Here is a 23,335-nt window from a genome sequence, read left to right on the forward strand (position 1 = left end):
ATTTCTCTCTCTCGTCTGCAGCCATGTAAGACATGTCTCTTTCCCTTCTGCCACCATTGTAAGTTTACTGAGGCCTCCCATGCCATGCAGAACTGTGAGCCAACTAAACCTCTTTTCTTTATAAATTACCCAATCTTGAGTATGCCCTCTTAGCAGTGTAAAAACAGACTAACACAATGGTAGTATAATAATTTGGGAAAAGCAATTTTTTAGATAGAAAAATACTTCTACAACTAGGAAATAGTAGTTAAATTATTACTACTGTATGAAGTTAAACTTGGAGAAGACCATCTTTTTCAAATTAAAACTACTTTAAAATGCAGTAAAATCCTCTTGTATCAAATTATAAGAAGATAAGTGGAAACAATCAAGAATTATTATGGCTCATTTTCTCTGCAGAACTTCTGGAAACTAATTAAATTTGGAAAATAAGGGGGTGTATAAAATTGTAGAATTAGAGATGTTCAAAAGGAATGTGCCATGAAGTGCCAGGTTTTGAGAATTTATAATACAGGGTTGTGAAGAGGAAAAAAAAGAAACAATTTTCACTAACAATGAAACCATAAGAATCCCAGGAGCATTTTGTAAAAGAGGAAATGAACATGCAAATAGCATGAATGCAGGATTTAAGATTTCATAGGCAGTGCTAGAGTTTTTAAACTTCCATCTTCCTTTCCTACTTGGCAGATTAACTTTACTACCTAAAATTCTGCCTTCAGGAAGATGTTAAATCAGCAAAGCAAATTACACTGAGGCATGCAGCCGGAAATATTTGTTTTCATCTCATAAATTCAAATCTTCGTAAACGACTTGCTAGAACATACTTTTTATTTTGCTTGCATCCAAGTTTTCCTACACATACAAAAATCTGAGCATCAAAAAGAAACATTCTTGGAAGCTATGACTTCCAAGGGTTTTGTAAATTGAAATCTATGGGCCAAATCTTTTTGTACAGCCCTGGAGCTAAGAATGGTTTTTACATTTTAAAATGGTTGAAAAAAAAACTCACGAGAAGGATCGCATTTTGTGACAGGTAAAAAATGGTAGGAAATTCAAATTTCAGTGCCCATGAATAAAGTTTTAGGAACACAGCCATGCTCATTTGTTTACATATGGCTATAGCAGCTTTCCAGATACAGAGTTCAGTAGTTGCAACTGAGAGTATATGGTTCACAAAGCCTAAAATATTTACTCTCTGACCTTTTCAGAAAACGTCTGCCAACCACTGACTTAAGCCATAACTTAAGTTGCTGTGACATGAAATCAGTAAGTTCCTTTACGTCATGTCCTAGAAGACACTGTTCTGAGATCACGGGTGCAGTTCTTTATTCTGTCTCTTCCTAACACAGGGCAGGTGCTTCATGAATGTGTCATTCATAATACTAATAATTTTAGAAATAAGTACAACACACAGCCATCCTTCAATAGGAAAAGAATATTCCCGTATACGTCAATAAATCTCTACTCTGTTTGACCAACGAGTCAAGCTGGGCATGTGTTGGCCATCTGTATTTACATGACCAGTTGGTCCAAAGGACCAGCTCCACTGATTCTTTGACTCCAATGTAACTGAATTAATACGAGCATCTGGAGCTTTTGTACTGTGTGCACGTGGCCCTAATTCCATCTGATAGTTCCATGCTCTTCGTTAGCCAAATGTTATTCACTTGGTTGTAAGCGGTGTTTCCACATTTAAAAATATTTACTTTTTTAGGGATTTCAGTTTACCAGTGGCTATGCAAAGCACAGAAAGAGAAAATTTCTACTCAGGGAAACCTTGAAATGTCCTCCCATGAAGAAAAGTTCATCAGAAAGCAGCTAAAAAATAGTTAAGAAACCACACTGCTCCCCTCCTCTTCTAGGAGGACTGACTGGAAGCCACTGAGAATCAACTATGCTTAATCCGTCTGCATCCAGGCGCCCTTCCTCTCTCAGGGGTGGAGTAGAGCATTTGTGTTCTCTCTATTTCTTTCTTTCTCTCTCTCTCTCTGCTGTTTTGTTTTGTGTTGTGTCCAACCTTAGGAATACTGTTCAGAGCCATATAGAGAAAAAAATGACCAAAAATCCCAAATCAAGAAGAATAAGAGAGTGTAAGGGATCTGAACTTCTCATTCCAAAGAGAGGAGGGCCATAGGGAGAGTTCCTAGACATTTGAAGCAAGATGTCAGGAGCTAAGGAAACGCTGAGGAATAACAGAAAGATCGAAGTCAAGAGACAAACAAAATGCACACAAGAAACATATGAAAAAACTTTTCTGAAAACACAATTCATTTAAAAATCCAAATGGGTTTCCACCCATTAGGGTGGTCATTACTAACAAATAAACAGAAAACAGAAAATAACTAGTGTTGGCAAGGATGTGGGGAAATTAGAACTCTTGTGAAATGCTTGTGGGAATAAAAAATGATGTAGCCACTGTGGGAAATGGCATGCTGAATTCTCAAAAAAAATTAAATGCAGAATTGCCATATGATCCAGCAAGTCCTATTCTGGGTATATGCCCAAAAGAACCGAAAGCTGTATCTTGAATAGATTTCTGCACCCATATTCATAGCAGCACTATTCACAATAGCTAAAAGGTAGAAACAGTCCAAATATTCATTGATGGATGAATAAACAAAATATGACATAACCATAAAAGAGAATGTTATTCAGCCTTAAAAAGAATAAAAATTCAGACATATGCTACATACAATATGGATGAATCCTGAGGACATTATGCTAAGTGAAATGAGTTTTTTACAAAAGACAAATATAGCATAATTTTACTTAGATGAGGTACCTAGAATAGTGAAATTCCCAGACCAGAGGTGGAATGACGGGTGCCAGGGGCCTGAGCGAGGAGGAGTAGAGAAGCCGTGTTTAATGAGTCTGAAGCTTCAGTTGAAGAAGATGAAAAAGTTCTGGGGATGGATGATGGTGATGGTTCCACAACATTGTGGACACACTTAATGCCGCAGAACTCAGCACAGCATGGGCAGCAGCGGTGACCAGGGAGGGGCTTTAGGCTTTGTGCTCTCTACAGAGTGCATTCAACTGACACTTCCTCCAGCAGAATTCCTCTTAGCTTTCTTTTCCTGAACATCAGATGAAGTTGCTCCTACTGGCAATTACTACTGTCCACAAGTCTTTGGCAGAAAGTCAAATTAGCATGAACAGCTTACACACTGATAATAAAACAATAGCATTATATTACAGTCCACCTGATTGTCGATCTATTGAAATTTCTCTGAAATTCAATTACAAGTGGCAGCTGCAATTCTTCTCTCACAAAGGTGGGCTGCAAGGTTAGGTACTGACATGCCAAGTTTCTGATTTACAAAAAATTCTCTCAGTAGATCATAGATTCTCAGTCTTACTTTCTAAGAGGAAAACAAAAACAAAAACAAAACGAAAGAACAAAACAAGAAGATAAAAACAGTTCCAGCATAGAGGACATCTCTACAAACAATGGCCTTTGGGTGCAAAGTGAAGAAAAGGTTTTTCTCAGGATTGCACCGACCTTCCCAACCCATGGCATTCTCCCACCTACATCCTAACCATCAGCCAACCAACAAGGAAACAAAATGTTTATCTACAATTCAAAACAGCACAATCTCTTCAGTGGTTTTCCCTGGGTCTGGTGTAAATGCTACACATTAAAAGAAGGTAAAAGTCAGGGAAATTACCGCCATAGTAACAGAGGTACAGTGTCTCAGGGAATTTTCACTTCTCCTGCGACTATAATCTGCACAGTTTTTGAACCAACAGTTAGGACACATCATGTGAGTGTCTGAAGTCCTGATTCCATTGGTGTGTAGTGGGTTGAATGGTGGCTCCCACAAAGATACAGCCAAGTCCTAACCCCCAATAGTTGCAGATGTGACCTTATTTGGAAAAAGTTAAGGACCTTGAGATAAGGTCATCTTAGGTTAATAGGTTGGCCCTGAATCCAGTAACAAATGTCCCTATAAGAGACAGAAGAGCAGATAGAGAGGAGAAAGCCATGTGAAGATGGAGGTAGAGATTGAAGTGAGGTAGCCACAAGCCAAGGATGGTTGGAGCCACTAGAAGCTGGAAGAGACAAGGAACAATTCTCCTCTTGGGCCTTGGGAGGAAGCACAACTCTACTGACACCTTGATTATGAACTTCTGGCCTCAAGAACTGTGAGAGGATACATTTCTGTTGTTTTAAGCCAAGTTTATGATTCTCTGTTAAGGCATCCCAAAGAAACTTTTCCAGTGGGCTCAACAGAGATGGCATGTTTCCTTGTTGGGGGCTCCTCTTTCTCTAAGAAATGCTGGCCCTTCACCCAACACACACTCACTCAGTTGTCTAAGGGGCAAAGTCAGTGGTGACTTAGCTGTTTGCTATGAGCTGAATGCTTGTGTTCCTCTTAGAATGTGTATATTGAATCCTAACCCCCGATGTAATAGTATTGAGAAGTGGCACCTTTGGGAGGTGATCAGGCATGAGAGTGAAGCCCTCATGAATGGGATGAGTGACCTTATACAAGAGGCCCCAGAGGGTCGCCTTTCCCCTTCCACACTAAGAAGATACTACCTGTGATCTAGGAAATGATTCCTCACCAAGATGTTTTGATCTTGGACTTCCCAGCCTCCAGAACTGTGAGAAATAAATTTCTGTTGTTTATAAGCCACTCAGTCTATGGAATTTTGTTATAGCAGCCAAATGGTCTATGGCATTGTTTGAGGTCTCTCTCACAAGCTGAAGCTCTCTTTCTCCTTTCCACTAGGGGAACAAGACCCTCACACCTTTTCTTTTCAGAGCTGCCTAGCTTCCCTAGAGTTCGCCAATCTTCCTAACAATTAAAGAATTATTTTCCATTCATGGCTCCATCCAGATATAAGTTGTGCACAGCAATATCAGAAGTGCCACTTTCCCACATTTGAGACCATTCACTTTGCTTTAATGTATCAGGCCCAATGATATTAGCATTTTTTGAAAGGTAGGATTTTTTTCTAGCCAACCCCACTTCTAATATTTTGCCAAAAGAATAAAAATAGCTAATGCCACAGTTTGAATATTTGTCTCCTCCAAAACTCATGCTGAAATTTAATCATCAATATATCAGTATTGGGAGGTGGGGTCTCTAAGAGGTGATTAAGCAGTGATGGCTCCACCCTCATGGGTGTGTTTAATGCCTCTTTCTCTATTGGCTCGTCCATTCTTCTGCCATGTGAAGAACCGTGTTCCTCTTTCTGGAGGATTCAGCCTTCAAGGTGCCTTCTGGGAGTGGAAACTGGACCCTTACCAGGCACCTAACCTGCAGGCACCTTGATCTCCTTGATCTTGGATTTCTCAACCTCGATTACTGTGATACATAAATTTATATTCTTTATAAATCACTCAGCCTTGGGTATTCTGTTATGCCAGCACACAATGGACTACTACAGTTAATTTCACAGATACCTTGTGGGGAGAATTGGTGAGATCAAAAGCAGAAAAAGTAGTCTCATTTCAGTGCCCTAAATGTTAATTGCCAACCTCAGTTTGCACATGGGGCAGTGGCAGAACAGAGATGAGACTGGGCTGCCCATGAGCATCCAGGACCATGGAACCAGCAAAGAACCCACGGAGTAACAGAGAAACAAGCGACACATTGTTAGGGTAACATACGTGATAGGCAAGAGCAGACACCCCAGGAATACACTCAGTTCTACCAACAAGAAAAGTGAGTGAAACCAGCTCTTCAGCATTGTGTAGTTCAAACAGCCAACCCAAGTTATAAGATTTCCGCTCTTCAACAATCGGCTGTGCTATGTCAGGATAGTCTGTTACCAGGATATCATTTTCTTATATAATTTTTGCCAATGAGGTAGGCAGAGAATGATCAATTGGCTTCAAGGTAACTGAAGCACTGAGAAAGAAGAAAAGAATTAAAAGGGGGTTCTCTGGGCCCCGGCCGGGAACTCTCCAATTTGGAACAACACATGTACACTTGTTCCCTTTTAGGTTGAAGGACATGACACGGAAGCCAAGGCTCAGAGCTTGATGACAACACTCCTGTGAGAAATGATGAGATACAAGAAGACAGGAAGATAAGTGCTTTGATCAAAAGTGCATAGTAGGCCGGGTGCAGTGGCTCATGCTTGTAATCCCAGCACTTTGAGAGGCCAAGGTGGGCAGATCACCTGAGGTCAGGAGTTTGAGACCAGCCTGGCCAACATGGTGAAACCCCATCTCTACTGAAAATACAAAAATTAGCCAGGCATGGTGGCATGCACCTGTAATCCCAGCTACTCAGGAGGCTGAGGCAGGAGAATCTCTTGAACCTGGGAAGTAGATATTGAAGTGAGCCAAGATCATACCATTGCACTCCAGACTGGGCAACAGGAATGAAACTCCATCTCAAAAAACAAAAGTCCATAGTAAAAACACTCTTCCTGTGCCCAATGCTGGGTTGTGGAGCTGCTAACACAACTCTGGGATGAAATCCCATCCCTGGACCTTGTTATCTTTTGGCACAAGGACAGGGAGCAAGTTACAAATAATTCCCGTCTTCTACCAGCTGATAATCCTATCTTGGACTTCCTTTCTATGTCTAGATGAAATCCTTCCAATTCATCATTAACTGCACTCCCAGGGGCTTCTTTTCCAACTGCGGACTTAAAATTCACATTCATTGATTGGCGACCACAGACTTGGACACCTATCCTTCTCCCACAGCTGAACTGTTTCTCCACCCTTTGCCCTCTGTGTGGCCCAGCACCAGAATACCTCCAACGGGTCCTGTCCGCCACCCAGATATTCTCTCCTCCTCCTTCCTCTGACATCCTTTCTGTGGCTCCCAAACATCTTCCAGCAAGTCCTTCCCTCATGTAGATCCTTAATCAGCTATTTTACAGGTAGCCTTTGTTTTTGTTTAGAGATGGGGTCTCGCTCTGTGGCCCAGGCTGAAGTGCAATGGTGCAGTCATAGCTCACTGCAGGCTTGACCTCGTGGGCTCAAGTGATCCTTCTGCTTCAGCATTGACATGAGGTCTTGACTGCTTACTAAGTGCTCAGCTCGTGTATGTGTACAGAAAGAGACAGAAAATCCCAGACACTCACTACCCCAGAGCTACACACATAGTATCCAATACATATGGGCTTATCAATTAACGATAAATAATTAAGATGGGGAGTCTGATCACAGACATTCCTGAAAGTCCAAGAGAGGTATTCTGCATTGACATGAGGAGTCAACAGAGGTTGCCACACACACAGAAGTAGCAAGGAGCAGGTGGCACGTCAGTGAGGTAGCAGGGAGTTGGGGTGGGAGCACCACTGAGACAGAGTGGGAAGAAGGCATGATGAACACTGCAGTGAGGTGGACTCAAAGGATGGCAGGAGTGGAAAAACAAGGCAACTGTGAACCCAATTTGATGTGAGGAATGAGGAAAAGGGAGCCCCATCTCATCGGCCATCATGGCTTAAGCACACCCTGTATCCTGATGATGCCCGGCCTCTCGGTGCAGTCCTGCCCTTTCTCTCTCCCCTCCTCTGTCCATATGACCAGTCACAAAACTCACAGTCCTCATGCTGTACAAATGCATGCTTATTCCTACCTCCCTGTGCCTGCTCTTCCTCCTGTCCTTTGCTGACATCACTAATAACTCACTTGCCTGAGTCAGCTCCCAGAACATTCTGGGGCCCACAGCAGAGGAGCTTCCACGGAGAAGACAGAGAAAGAAAGATGAGAAAGGAATGAGGGCAGCAGGTGAGTGTGGGGCCAAGAGAGGAGAGGCGGAAGGAAGGGAAGTTGTCCATTAGATAAAGAACACACTACATTCTCCAGGTCACCCAGTGGGGGGCCAGTGGAATCCCCATGAAATCTTTTCAATGGCAAGGCACATGTAGAGACCAGTAAGCTCAGGAGCAAAGGGAAGGAAAGAAAATGCCACCCACTCAGAGGACCCCAGGCCTCCTGCTTACAGGCTTTTGCCCCTGCTGGGAAGACCTCCCCATGCTCATGGCCCATCTAATTCTCAGGACTCAGAGCAGGGGCCTCTTCTGGGAAACTCTCCCCTGCATCGCCACCTTGCTCTATGCCTCGATTGGGCCGGATGTGCCTAAGTCCTACTGCAGGGCCCACGGGGCTCCTCTCTAACAAGGCACGTCACACACCTCATTATATTGTCATGATCTGTTTTCTTCTCTGATCTTGGAACGATGAATACATGTCTTCAGATTGCCAATGCCTAGTTCAGTGCCTGGCAAAAAAGGTGCTCAACGAATGAATGAATAAATGAATGAATGACAAAACAGAGATAACAGAACGTAGGCTTTTCCTTCAAAAGCTCCAATGAGAAAAGGCAGAGAGAGCTCAGCTGCTGGAAGGACAGGCAGGGCCAAGAGAGTGTGTCTGTGGAAGGGGGAACCTGATCCTGCTCAGAGGTTAAGGATAGAGAAGACGGCACAAAACTGCAGATGCAAGGAAGAGGGAGCAGGGGCTGGCTCAGGGTCCTGGAGGAGGTCTGAGCACAGAGGAGTGAGGATGAGCTTGGAGCAGGGACAGAGAAACTCCCCTTTCTGAGACCGGAAGGAAAGGGGTGATGTCGGTGGGGGTTGGGGCAATGGAGAGGGAAGGACAGTCTGCAAGTTGAATGGGTTTATGCCCTGGTGCTTCATTTTTCTACAAAAAAAAAAAAAAAAATATATATATATATATATATATATGGAAGGGTCATTTACTAAGTAGCAAATAGATATATAAAAATAGAAATAGAAAAAAAAAATTAACAAAGGTTTAGAATAACTGCCCAGGAAAAAGTAACTAACATTTGTTGAGCATTTCTTATTTGCTAGCGGTCACAGGCCTAATTGAGTCCCCTTCAAATTCATGTGTTGAATTCCTAACCTGAGTACTTGACAATGACTGCATTTGAAGAGAGGGCCTTGACACAGATGATTGCTTTAAAATGAGGTCAGTGATGTGAGCTGTCACCTGATCTTACTACCGTCCTTACAAAAAGAGGGAATTTGGTCACAGACAGATGCAGAGGGAAGACCGTGTAAAGGCACCCGGGGAAGGTGCCCACCTGCAGGCCCGGGAGAGGGTGATATGATTTAGCTCTGTGTCCCAACCCAAATTTTGTATCAAATTGTAATTCCAATTTTGAAGGAGGGACATGGTGAGGTAATTGGATCTTGGGGGCGGATATCCCCTTGCTGTTCTCGTGATAGTGCATTCTCATGAGATCTGGTTGTTGGAAAGTGTGTAGCGCTTCCCCACTTGCTCCCTCCCTCTCCTGCTGGCCATATGAAGTGTGTCTGCTTCCCTTTCACGTCCCGCCATGATTGTAAGTTTTCTGAGACCTCTCAGAAGCAGAAGCTTGTACAGCTCACAGAATCATGAGCCAACTAAACCTCTTCGTAAATTACGCAACCTCACGTATGTCTTTATAGCATAAGAATGAACTCATACAGAGGCCTCAGATGGAACTAACACCACCAACACCCTGATCTCAGATTTCTGACCTCTAGGCCTGTGAGAAAATAAATATTTGTTGTTTAAGCCACCCAGTATGTGGTTCTTTGTTATGGAGGCCCTAGAAAATGAACATACCAGGAATGGTGCTAAGAACTTCAGCTCAATGATCTCATTTCAGCCAACAGCCCTTTGAGGCAGGTGCCATTTCCACACTTAGTGCACTGTGAGAAAAGTGAGGGCAGAGCTTGTGTAAGGTCCTCAAGGGCACAACGCCCGTGCATGACCTGTCCATCTAACTCCAGAGGCCACAACTATAAACACTACGTGACCGAAGACTAGGTCAGGCTTACATCAGTCCGTCTGTGCTGCAGAAACAGCACCACAGAGTTGCCTAGAGCCAGGAGCAGGAGAGCAGGTGTGGCTTGTGGCGTGGACGAGGCAGAAGACATGGTGTGAATGACCAGTAGGCTTGGGCAGGAAAAAACACATATGAGCAGTGCTGGAGAACCGGGGATGAGTCTCACCTTTGCCACTGAAAAGAAGAAAAGGGGGTCTGACCTGCATCAGGGTGGAGATGTCAGTTCACGGTACCATCTAGCTGGTTACGGTGTCAACGTGGGGTGCTAGACACACAAGGGCAGAGAGGTGCAAGGAGATGACACTGAGGGTCCACTCACTGTTCCTGGACAAGTCCCCGCCAGACAGCCCATGAAGGATGCCATCCTCTTCAACCAGCTCCAAGGTGACACCAGGGAGCTAGAGGCCACCCCACCCTCACCCCATGCTACCAGAGTTCTGGTGGTGTGACTTTGTATAAAATGGCTCACAAACTGGAAATAAAAGGAGGAGGGAGGAGTGTACCCTGAGCACGGGGATGAGTTTTCCCAGGAAATCTTCGGTTGGAGCATCACGCAGATCCGCTTGGGTTTCCTCCCTTCATTCCTTCATGGCTCTGCCCTAACTCACCTGAAATCTCCAGCAGGATTTCTTACCAGTGGAAACCTGATGTCTAATGACATCTGGGCCACCTTTCCTCACCTTTTGTGTGACAGCTCAATAGGGTAGGGAGTCCCACCTGCTCTGAAAATGGCCATTTACTTGTGATTTGGAAACCTCCACAATGCACCACCAGCTACAAAGCCAAAGCAAGCCTTATAACGTGTAAGGGGGCCACATCCTCTGACCTATTTCCTGAATGACAGTGACCTCTGTGGCTTATCACTGGGCCACTAGGAAATGACACGGAGGGGAGCTGGTCCTCCAGGGAACTCTGTTAGTCTCCCACAGCCTCAATTGTTTAGCAGATTGAGCTCACTGTTTCCCTAGGGGTTCCAAGCCAGCCCAAAAGGATGAGATGCAGATAAGATTCTTTTTCAGGGCACTGTAGGGGTGGGTTTGGAGGCAGGGTAGGAAGAGAAAGGAGGTCAGTCCTGACCAGCTCTGGTCAGGGATGACAGGTGGGGTATGGCCAAGTAGGGAAGGACAGCACAGGCACATGGTGCTAGAGAGAGAGAAATGACTTTGGAGCAGCCGCAGCCCAAATGGGAGCTCCTGGCCACACTACTACCATCTTGCCAAGGCTGGCACAGTGCTTACCTTTTCCTCCCTAACAGCCTTAGCAAGACTTCTGTGCTGTGATGTTGGTGAACCCTCAGCAGACGACGCTTAAGCCTGTGAGCTCAAGGCAGAATTCTGTGAGTGATCATGAGAAAGGTCCTCACAGCACTTCAGCTTCTCTGAGGTTTTAAGCAAGGCATGCCTGGCTGGACACTACACTGAGTTACTCTTTCAGCCAACAGCATTAGCATAAATGAGCAGACCACAGCATTAACAATCATCAGCACAGTGTCCGGAAAGAATTAACAAGGCCTCAGTAGGGATCTAGAGAGCTTAAGCCTTAGTGGAATCCGGATTTCATTATTTAAGAAACTGCATCAGAAATAATTCAAAAAGCTTCATTTGTGAAACTTTCATCCACTCCAGATGTTAAGAAATGACAAAAATAAAATGCTGTATTTCATGTATGTGTGTATGTATATATAGAGAGAGATACATTAATTCAAATTTTATCAACCGTTCCAAATATATGTTACTTCGTGCATATCAGGAAGCTGAATACACAACTATGAGCTTCATAAATGCCAGCTGATTATGTTCCCGACTCAGACTGTCTGGGCAGATTGGGCAAGTTTTCCTCCTGAACAATCTGCTGTCTGCATTTCTGCACTCCTTCCTTGGGATGGGCAGGAGGGAAGGATACATCAGCCACGCCCAACTCACCCCAAATAAGTGGCCTGAGGGCAAGCAAAGGATTGCTGGTCCATGGACTTCTTCCTGAGGAGCAACATTTTGGTGAATGACTATCGTGAAAATCTTTGGACTTGAGCATATGGTTCTCCATCGCCCCAATATTATTTGCTAATTAAAGTACAGAAATGCACACATTTCATACTGATCACCAGCTGTACTCTGATGGGCCTGATGGGCTGTGTTTCTTTTATTCCATGCAATACCTCAAATAATGAATGAGGAAATACCTATAAGGGCAGATCACAGCCAGAAATGAATGTTGGCAGTGACAGAAGGCTGAGAACAAATGATTAGGTTTAGAAAATCCCAGCTCATTAACTCTGGTCTGTTCTTCAGTACCTAATAATGGTGTAATAAACCCAAGAACAGCTCCATGTTTCAGGACTAAATCCAGGCCTAGATGTTGTCTCAGTGGCACAGCAAATAACAGAAAGTTGTTCATTTCTTTCCCCGTGAAGAAAGTCAAGGTTCAGTAGCCATTGTAGGTTAACAAGACTAACGTCCGCTGCACGGTGGGCATGATCACACTGTCAACAAGAGCTCTGTGAGTATTCAAATGCCAGCTCTCTGTACAGACTGGGTAGATAATAAGCAGAAAGTCATTGTCCCTGAAAGAAATATTAAGGAAGTATTGCTAATGATCCACTATAAATTGGTGTCAATTTCAAATGTGTCACTGTATTGACAGGATATAAATAATACATGAAGAAAACACTTGCTCACTAAGAATCGATTTTCTGCTTTGTGCAATTTAGAATTCCAGTTTTTCTTTTCTTTTCTTTTTGAAATGGAGTCTCTCTCTGTCACCCTGGCTGTGGTGCAATGGCACGATCTCGGCTCACTGCAACCTCCACCTCCTGGGTTTAAACGATTCTCCTGCCTCAGCCTCCTGAGTAGCTGAAATTACAGGCATGTGCCATCATGCCTGGCGAATTTTTGCATTTTTAGTAGAGACGGGGTTTCACCATTTTGGCCAGGCTGGTCTTGAACTCCTGACCTCAGGTGATCTATCCGCCTCGACCTCCCAAAGTCCTGGGATTACAGGCGTGAGCCATCACACCTGGTCTAGAATTCCAGTTTTTCATTCAATAAGTCTACATGTAGTACTCTTATGATCTTCCTTTCATTCTCATTCCTTAAGACTAGATTACAATTAACAGAGGAAAACTCAGAAATCACACACAGCAGAATAATTTGCTATTTTACCCATGAAATCTAATCTGAACACTCTCAACCAACCAACAGGTAATATCACATTTCTCCACTTGGTGTCACTAGACCTCCAGGAAATTCAAACTTACGCATAGCCAGAAGACATAACGTTGTATTTCCAAACCTTTTTTTCTCTAAATGCCGCATTTCACACAAAGATATTACAAAACAACAATGGCATGAATTATCTGAATGATGGAACTATCTTCTAAAAAGGTAGTAAACTCAGGTTACCTCCCAAACAATATACACACCTATGACTTACAAGTAAGAGTAATAACCACCATTTATGGAATACCAGCCACAGTGCTAAGTGCTTTACCTAGATTGTCCTATCTAATCCTGAAAACCCAACCTTCCTTTATTGATAGTTATTTGTCTTTATTTTTAGGATGAGAAACCCGAGCTCTGTAGAGATAAGGTGCCAAGCTGTTCCCAGTCCCCAGTCTCACACAGTTCTCTGCTAAGCCATGAGGCCACAAAAGAGAAGCTATGTGTTAGGTCTGGAGAAAGAGTCTCCACCTGGAAGACAGCCCTTACCCTCAAAAAAGTAATAGCCCAAGGGCTGTAAAGGAAGTGCCAAGTGCCCGTCCAATGACTATTAAGAGCAAAAGAATGCCGCCGGGATTCAGGAGACTTGGAAAACGACTAACCAACGAGGTTTCGTAGAGAATGAGGGATGTCAGCTGATCTCTGCATAAGGTTCTGAACTGAGACACCCAGAAAGAGGACATGTGAAGGGGGTGAGGCGCAGAAAGCTTCTAAACAGCCACTGCCATTGCTTGGCAAATGCATGACAGCCAACCCATACACAATATTGTCCCAGAGCCATCCTTTCCCGTCAGTCACATCCCAAAGGCCCATCGTTTCTCACTGCTTTCCACTCCCAGTGCCAAAGTACTGACTCATAGCACTCTTGGCTAAAAGGGAAGGAACTGAATTTTCTCTTTTACTTTTAAAAAGATGCTGAGCTGGCTCCTTAGTCAAGTGGTGATGATTCACTGCGAACAAATCCCCGAGGCGAAAGGCCAATCATGGTCATTTACTTTATTCAAATCTTAACAGCTGGAAAGCAGTGAGTTTTCGCAATGTGCTACCCTGCCGTCAGGGCTGAAAATGACCTTTGTCTCTGCAGAGGCAACCACATGCAGGTGGTCTGGTCCCTCTTCAGCTGGACATGAAGGGTTCTCTGAGCAGCTCTGGCACTAAGTCAGCTGGACCTGAGCACACTGGCTCTTTTGTGATTCTGGGTGAAACATATTACAACTCAAAGTGTGCTGTTGAAAATATAACAAAATCCCATCTACTTGGAACCAACAGGAGACACACTTTTATTTTTTTATTCTGTGGTAAAATACACATAACCCAGAGATCTCCTATCTTAAGCCATTTTCAAGTGTACAGTTTAGTGGTGTTAAGAACATTCACATTGTCATTCAACCGTCACCACCACTGGTCTTCAGAATTCTTTTCATGTTGTAAAAATGAAACTCCGTATCCATTAAAAACAAACTCCCTGGCTGAGTGTGGCGGTTCACGTCTGTAATCCTAGCAATGTGGGAGGCCAAGGCGGGAGGATTGCTTCAGCTCAGGAGTTTGAGATCAGCCTGGCCAACATGGTGGAACCCATCTCTGCTAGAAATACCCAAATCAGCCAGATGCGGTAGTATGCACCTATAGTCCTAGGCACTCGGGAGGCTGAGGTGGGAGGATGGCTTGAGCCCAGGAGGTGGAGGCTGCAGTGAGCAGAAATCGAGCCACTGCACTCTAGCCTGGGTGACAGGGAGACTCTGTGTCAAAATAAAACAAAACATGAACTCCCTGTTCCCCCTGTTCGCCAGCCCTGGCAACTATCCTACTTTCTGTCTTTGTAATTTTGAATACTGTAGATCACAGTCCCCAAACTTTTTGTCACCAGGGACCAGTTTCTTGGAAGAAAATTTTTCCATGGATGTGGGCTGGGCGTGGGGACAGTTTTGGATGAAAGCATTCCACCTCAGCTCACGAGGTATTCGATTATCCTAAGGAGCAGATTCCTGGCATGCTCTAGCAGTAATGCTCACTCACCTCCTGCTGGGCAGCCCAGTTCTTAACTGGGGATGGGGGCCCCTGCTCTAGCTATCTCATATGAGTGGCATAAAAAGTGGATTTGTTTGTGTGTGTGTGTGTGTGTATGTGTGTGTATGTGTGTGTGTGTGTGTGTGTGTGTGACTGGCTTATTTCACTTAGCAAAATATCCTCAAAGTTCATTTTGTAGCATGTGTCACGATTTTCTTGCTTTTAAAAAAATAGACTTTTCTTTTTTTAGAGAAATTTTAGTATCACAGCAAAACTGAGAGGAAGGGATGGAGACTTCTCATAGACCCCTGTCCCCACACACAGACAGCCTCCCCACTACCAACACCCAGCACCAGAGGGAACATTTGTTACAACTAATGAGCCTACATTGCCACATCACTGTCACCCAGAGTCCATCGTTCACCTTAGGGCTCACTCTATGTTGCACATTCTATGAACAAATTATGACATGTATCCACCACTAGAGTATCACACAGAATAGGTGCACTGCCCTTAAGAATCCTCTGTGCTCCATCCTTTTTAAAGTGGAATAATAATCCATTGTATTATATACCACATTTTATTTATCCATTCTTCTGCTGATGGAAACGTGGGTTGCTTCCACCCCTTGGCCACTGTGAGTAATGCTGCCATGAATATGGAGGTATGAATCTCTCTTTGAGACCCTGCTTTCAATTCTTTTGGGTATAAACGCAGAAATGGAATTGCTAGATCAAGGTAATTCCATTTTTAATTTTTTAAGGAATTGTAGGATGACAGTTTTTCCATAGCAGCTGCACCATTTTGCATTCCTGTCAACAGTGCACAAGGTTCCAAATTCTCCACATCCTTGCCAACACTTGTTATTTTCTGATTATTTTATAACAGCCATCTTAGTGGGTGTGGGGTAGAACTTGTCATTCATGTATTTTTTAAAACTCTTCCTGAGGCTGAAATTCTATGACTTTTAAAAAGCTGTAATTATAAAATATTGCAGTAGTATCTGATGGTTATAGAAATGCATTTAAGATTTCACCACAACCCACCTGGAGAAAGCCTGGGCCAGAAAGGAAGAAAGTCAAGGTGAGGTCACAGCCCCCTGGGGTAGGCACTTTTTACAAGGGAAAGAGGGTATCAGGCTGGGCTTGGTGGCATGTGCCTGTAATCCCAGTGTTTTGGGAAGCTGAGGCAGGAGGATCACTTGAGCCCGGGAGTTCATGGCTGATTTGCACCACTGTACTCCAGCCTGGACAACAGAGTGAGACCCTAGTTTGAGAGAAAGAGAAAGGAAGGGAAGGGAAGGGAAAGGGAGGGGAGGGGAGGGGAGGGCAGGGCAGGGCAGGGCAGGGCAGGGCAGGGCAGGGGAGGGGAGGGGAGGGGAGGGAAGGGGAGGAAAGGGAAGGGAAGGGAAAGAGAAAGAGAAAGAAAAAGAGAGAGAGAAAGGGAGGGAGGGAGAAAAGGCAACCAATTCAAGTGAATTTCAACTTAGTGAAGTCAGAATACCTAAAATTCCACTAATTTCTAAAACCAGAGTGGGCCCACAGTGAGATCACAATGTGAACATTAACAAAGCAACACAAAGAATTTCTATGAATAACACAAGCAGATGCTTCACGGTCAGCCTTCAGATTTGGAATACAATATTTCAAAATCTAAAACCTGATTGCTAAGTCACATCTGTTGCAGAACATTACAAATGATTAGGAAGTGTTCAAAGTCCATTCATTACTGTGAATTGCTTTTTGTCTGTTTGTTTGAAAGAGTCTCACTCTGTCACCCAGGCTGGAGTGCAGTGGTGTGATCTTCGTCACTGCAACCTCTGCCTCCTGGGTTCAAGCCATTCTCCTGCCTCAGCCTCCCACGTAGCTGGGATTACAGGCATCTGCCACCATGCCTGGCTAATTTTTCTGTATTTTTAGTAGACATGAAGTTTCGCCATGTTGGCCAGGTTGCTCTCAAACTCCTAAGCTCAAGTGATCCTCCCACTATGACCTCTGGAAGTGCTGGGATTACAGGTGTGAGCCACCGTGCCAGCCATGAATTGCTTTTTTGTCTGCTTTATCTACCAAGCTTCCTGTAGGGTCCAGAACTCTTTGTTATTATTTTAGAGACAGGGTCTCACTCTGTTGCCCAGGCTGCAGTGGTACCATAACAGTTCACTGCAGCCTCGAATCCCCAGCCTCAAGTAATCCTCCTGCCTCAGCCTCCCAAGGTGCTAGGATTACAAGCATGAGCTGGCCCAGAACTCCTCAAAAAACTCAAGAGATGGACAGGAAATCCCTTCCCCAAGACCTTGTTTTGTAGGGCTGGTGGAGAGAGTTAATTTCCGGGAAGCACTTCTGCTCAGGAGCCAGGCTTGGCCAAACTCCTGCTGGGCCTGCTCACTATGTGGTCCTTCCATCACCAAGTGCATGAGTGGAATCAGGCTCAGTGGGGGATGCCTGAGCCTGAATCCTTCCATCAGAAAGTTTTTTTCTAGAATGAATAAGACCTACTATTTGATAGCACAACAGGGTGACTACAGTCAAGAATAATCTAATTAAACATTTTAAAATAACTAAAAGAATATACTTAGACTGTTTGTAACACAAAGGATAATGCTTGAGGGGATGGATACCCCATTCTCCATGATGTAATCACTTCACACTGCATGCCTGTATCAAAACATCTTATGTATCCCATAAATGACCCTACTATGTACCCACTGACACTTTTAAAAAGCTTTTTCTTGGCATCAAAGAGGAACTAGTGAATACGGAAGACAGCGATGAACTGCAATCTGGAAATCTGGGTTTGACTTGACTTCCTTGACTGTGGGCAAACTGCTCAACCACCTTGCGCCTCCACACCCTCTGCTATGAAACGGGGCCAACAGCACTTACAGTGGTGCAGGCGAGCCTGTGTGAAAACTGCTGGCCCACAGCAGGTTGTCAATAAGTGCTCAATCCGGAACCAGAGAACCATTCTTTTTTACAACCAGAGCCTCACAGAATAACCCAAGAAAGTTCCGTTTTGGTGGCTGACCCCTGGGGTGGGTGTCTGACTGTCAGCTAAGGACAGGCCTTCAGTCTCTGTTCACCAAGTCAGCATTCATACAATGGAATCATTTGGGCATCCTTTCAAGGTCTCCAAGAAACAGTGGTGCCCTCTGTGAGACCTGGACGAAGCGTCATTTGCCTCACACGTAATTCGTTCAGACCAAATGACATTGTTTGGAGGCAGTACTGGCTGCCTCCACCTCAGGCAGAGTCCAGAGGAGAAGCAACGGCTTCACATGCCCGGAACACCCTGCAGTGGGTGAGGGAGTGATTCCTCTCCTCTCCCTGATGGGGCTGTTGGGCCGGAGGCAGCAAACTATCAACTCTGGAGTTTCAGAAAAACTCTGACACCCAAACTGCCTGAACTGTCTGCCTCTGCTTGCTAAAGTCTATTTCTGGGCTTGCCTAATTTATGTGGGATAATTCTGCCACAATAAACCTTTCAAAGGGAGGGGCAAACATGTTCTGCAGAGAGAATGTCCCACTCTTTTTTGCCCTTTTCCTTTTCCCATCTGTATTCTCTTCTTCAATTTTCTATCATTCCCCTAATCCAGGAATCACCTCTCTTCACTGACCCCAGGCTTCTGTAGGAGCAAAAGTTCCCTCCGCCCATCTCCCCAACCCCTTCCCCGCTTGACTTTTTTGCAACCCTGTGCCCCCAGCGCACGCGCGTACACACACACACACACACACACACACACACACACACTTGAGAGGCCTCCCGGAGTGGCAGTGCCCCGGTCCCAGCAACACCATAATTGTATCTCTGTGGTGCCTCCCATCACCATGGAAACAAGCGTTTGCAGGCGCTACAGACAGACACAGCCATTACTGTGGCTGTGCCTGTCAATCCACATGTGAGTGTGTGCGCTTAAAATAGAAGTTCTGCGAATAAAAACAGCAATTAGGGAAATCTGGAAATCTTTCTGACTACGAATCCATTTAGACCTGCTACCAGCTGACTTCCCTTCCACATCATCCTCTCCACTGCTGTTCCTAACAGGGGTGTGGAAAGCCAGTAAGCCCATTCTCCCTGGAAACAATGCCTCCTGCCAAGGGGATTAGCCATCCTTAGGGATCTACAGGGTATGAGGATCAACAATAGCAGGTGTGGCGCTGGCAGGCCCTTTAGAAAATCTGACGCTCATCCCTGCTGTTTGTATTAAAAAAAAAATGGAGTACTTAAAACACAAAAGGGAAGAAGAGTGAGTATTCAGGAGATGATAAATGAAATGCAATTCGTAAGAAGCTAATATATAAATATTAGGACAGGAGATGAGGCTGTGATAGAAGGCAGGCTGCAGAATCTGTTTATTTTGTAATTAGTAAAGGGTAAGTGACTGGAAGGTAATTGACAACTCTCCAGGCTCCACTAAGTGGTAACCTGATGTCATCTTGTTTTTGGTGTTACTGAAAGGAGAGGTCCGTGGCAGGCTTGGCCCTTGGGACTGAGGGATTTGGTAGCCTGCAGGCCCAGGAGAGATTAGCTGGGGATGGGCTGCCCTCTCCAGGCCCTTTTTCCTTTCCTTTCCAGAATCTTCCTCCCCTTTGGCCAGGTATTAATGCCAACTAGTAGAACATGAAGGGTTCATTCTAAAATTGATGCTTGTCCCCAAATAAAAATGTATTCCAATGGAAGAAATAGATATTTTATCAGGAAGAAAGCCACATCCTCAGCACAGCAGGATTGACCCCCAGATTTAAGGAAAAGTAAAAAGTCCAAACAATTGTAATCATAGAGTGGGAGAAGATCGTAAGAGTTCGTGAGGTGCAGCCCTCACTTAAAAGGCTGACGAAGCAGCATGATCCTTGTTTCACGGAGGAGGTAGGGGAGAACCAGGAGGTTGAGGATCTGGCCTTAAGCCCACCCCAGCAAGTGAACTCCTAGTATAGTTTGTTTCCATTACGTCTTCTCATGGGTCTGTGTTTGACTTTCATTGCTGTACCTTGGCTCATACACATGCTTTTAATCAGATCTGAGTAGCCAGCTAAATAATGTGGAAAATCAAAAGCACATGCTGAGAGTATAGAGGTGATCACCTCTTTCACCAAAAAAAGGGGCACTTTTCACCATCTGCCTGACATTGGCTCCTTGAGAGGATTTCTTTCGTCGGTCACTGGCAGCTTTCTGCATCTCTGAGTGAATGGCTTTGGGGGTGAGGCAGGGGAGAAGTTTGGAGAAACACAGAAACTGGTGGGACCCTCATGGTCTTCACAGGCAGATCCAAGAGCTTTCTCTAAGCAAGAGGCTGCTGCGTTTGTAAGTAGAGTTACACTTCAGCTTTTCAGGCTGAGAAGTGACGGGTGATGATGTGGGCAATGTGTGCAGAGCACAGGACACGTGGTCAGGGAGGGGAGAGCAGCGCTGGATAGAAGGGGGAAAGCTGGTGGGGAGGAAAGTTTCCTCACTGCAAGGAAGCTTGGACAATCATGTACAGGCATTTCTGTTTGCACTGAGACGGTTTAAGGCTCTCGTAAAAGCTCCATTTTCCTGATAATATTTTGTATAGAAAAAAATTTCAAATTTCAATTATTTTCCCTTCCTTGTTCTCTCATTAACTGAGCAGAGAAAGGAGTGAGGAACAGATAGAGACTGAGACTGGCTCAGGGTTAAGTGTCAGTGGTGGCCGGGCACGGTGGCTCACGCCTGTAATCCCAGCAATTTGGGAGGTTGAGATGGGTGGATCGCTTGAGCTCAGGAGTTCAAGACCAGCCTGACCAACATGGTGAAACCCTGTCTCTACTAAAAAAATACTAAAATTAGCCAGGGATGGTGGCACATGCCTGTAATCCCAGCTACTTGGGAGGCTGAGGCAGGAGAAGGCTTGAACCCTGACCCCCTTTTTAGAGGTGAGGGGAGACTTCTACAGACAGCCTTAGTGAAGAGAAATGCTTTGATTTCTACTGATAGTAGTGAGGTGCTGGTCACTGGGCTTCATCTTTTCACAGGTGTTGTCGTATTTCATATTTAAAATCATCCTGAGGGTGTGCTTGAGGGCAGGGTACCCCATTTTCCATGATGTGATTATTACATTGCATGCCTGTATCCAAGTATCTCATGTATCCCATAAATACACTAGCTATGTACCACAAAAAAAATAAATAAATAAAATGACCCTGCGGCAGACCACTACCTGGTCTTTTCACTGATGAAATGGGAGGAGGCTGAGAGAAGACACCTAACCCACCCTGAGTAACGCAGACACAGTGGGGAAGCCAAGACGCAGGCCAAGTCTATAACTCTTGCTTCTTTTCCCTCGGATTTGAGTAACCCAATACTACATGCTCCAAAGGCCAGAAGCTTACAGTGTGAAGATCTGCTTTCTTAATATATTACTGATGTCTGAATATTTCTCAAGCTTTTATGGCATGATCTCCTCACTGCTCCCCACGTCTCTCTCACTAAAGACAAGGAGCACCCCACCCTCAGAGGTCCCCAGTCTCAGGCTAGCCTCCTGCATGTTGTGCTTGTGAAGGCAGCCCCAGCCACCTGCTAGATCCACTTCTGAGCCCCACTTTTGAACATTTCTTGTCCCTTATTATTTCCCTCTTTCCCTAGCACCTCCCAGCCCCACCTTTGCCTCCCTCCAACCCTGAGTGGCTGGAGTGCCACTGTCCTGAGCGCTGAGATGCATCGGCCCCCGCCCCACCCACTGCCAGGTTGCAGTAAGAGATCTGCTCCCCAATGTGACCTCAGCAGGCTGACATCAGCCCCCACAGCGAGGACCACATGCCCAGGCTGCTGGCAACATCATAGCCTGATGCGTGCGTGAGGCCAGGGTGCCCGTTTTGTACAAGTGCTGTGCAGCCAGCTGCTCTCCCTTCTTGCAATGCCGGTGCCAGCCCTCCCCCTGTGATGCAAGAAGGCCACCTGGATGAGGTCTGCGCACTCACTCACTACGTGGCCCCGCGAGATGACAAGTAATGGTGTTACCGGAGGGAAAAGTGTTAACTCAATTTCCCATTCAAATCTTATAGCTTAGTATTTATTATACCATTTATGATCTGTTTTTTAAAAAATCCCAAAGAATGGACTCACAGAGCTCCCCTACTGCATGCAGGTGGCTTTCTCTGTATTCATTCTGTCTCAATCTGTGCTTCTTAAATCTATTTTTCAACAGCTGACCTGAAGTTACAAAAGCTAGTGACTCCTCCCTGTCTTCTGAAATACTAGTGCGTCTTGACAAATAGCAGTTTCCATGGAGATGACAAAGGAGCATTACCCATGTTGCAGTGAGCTTCTGATTTTATCTTTTTTTTTTTTTTGAGACGGAGTTTCGCTCTTGTTACCCAGGCTGGAGTGCAATGGCGCGATCTCGGCTCACCGCAACCTCCGCCTCCTGGGTTCAGGCAATTCTCCTGCCTCAGCCTCCTGAGTAGCTGGGATTACAGGCATACGACACCATGCCCAGCTGAATTTTTGTATTTTTAGTAGAGACAGGGTTTCACCATGTTGACCAGGATGGTCTCGATCTCTTGACCTCGTGATCCACCTGCCTTGGCCTCCCAAAGTGCTGGGATTACAGGCGTGAGCCACCGCGCCCGGCCCTGATTTTATCTTGAACCATTAGCTTTCACCCACAGCTCATTCATTATTCATTTGCTGTAAGGAAATGGCTGCAGCCCAGAACATTTCAGGAGACTTGAATTGTTGCCGCTGCCCAGAACAACTCACGGTATCATCAGCACGCACCATGAGGGATGCGGACTCCAGGCTCTAAACAGCCCCTGGAAATTACCTGCGCGTGCTCTCTCACATGGAGGCCATCCTCAGCAACGTAAATGTAACTTTTCAACAAATGATAAATAGAAACTTTGCAAATTAGCCCACGATTTAGAAGATAATGGGGGTACAGAATCCATAACATATTCACTCTCTCCCAGCACCTACCGCACACCGTACTTTTCTGAATTGACTATCTCCCCCTCAACAGACTCCCTGAAGATACCTGTGTACTGGAACAGCTTATGAATTTGCTTTTTGTAAAACATCTATACTTTGGAATTTCAAAATGTGACTTTATTATTATTATCATTATTATTTTGGAGACAAGAGTTTTGCTCTTGTTGCCCAGGCTGGTGTGCAGTAGCACAACCTCTTCCTCCTGGATTCAAGCGATTCTCCTGCCTCAGCCTCCAGAGTATCTGGGATTACAGGTGCCTGCCACCATGCCTGGCTAATTTTTGTATTTTTAGTAGACGTGGGGTTTCACCATGTTGGCCAGGCTGGTCTTGAACTCCTGACCTCAAGTGATTCGCCCACCTCGGCATCCCAAAGTGCTGGGATTACAGGTGTGTAATC

General features: G+C 45.0%; 1 protein-coding gene across 4 annotated transcripts in view; it reads right to left on the reverse strand.

Annotated features, from left to right (window-relative positions):
* The window catches only part of DCLK1 (doublecortin like kinase 1), a 357,933-nt gene that overhangs the window by 191,883 nt on the left and 142,715 nt on the right, over window positions 1–23,335 (reverse strand). The gene's annotated exons all lie outside the window — the stretch shown is intronic.

This window comes from Sapajus apella, unplaced genomic scaffold, assembly GCF_009761245.1.
Source record: "Sapajus apella isolate SASKATOON/1434 unplaced genomic scaffold, GSC_monkey_1.0 scaffold32, whole genome shotgun sequence".
NCBI lineage: Eukaryota > Metazoa > Chordata > Mammalia > Primates > Cebidae > Sapajus > Sapajus apella.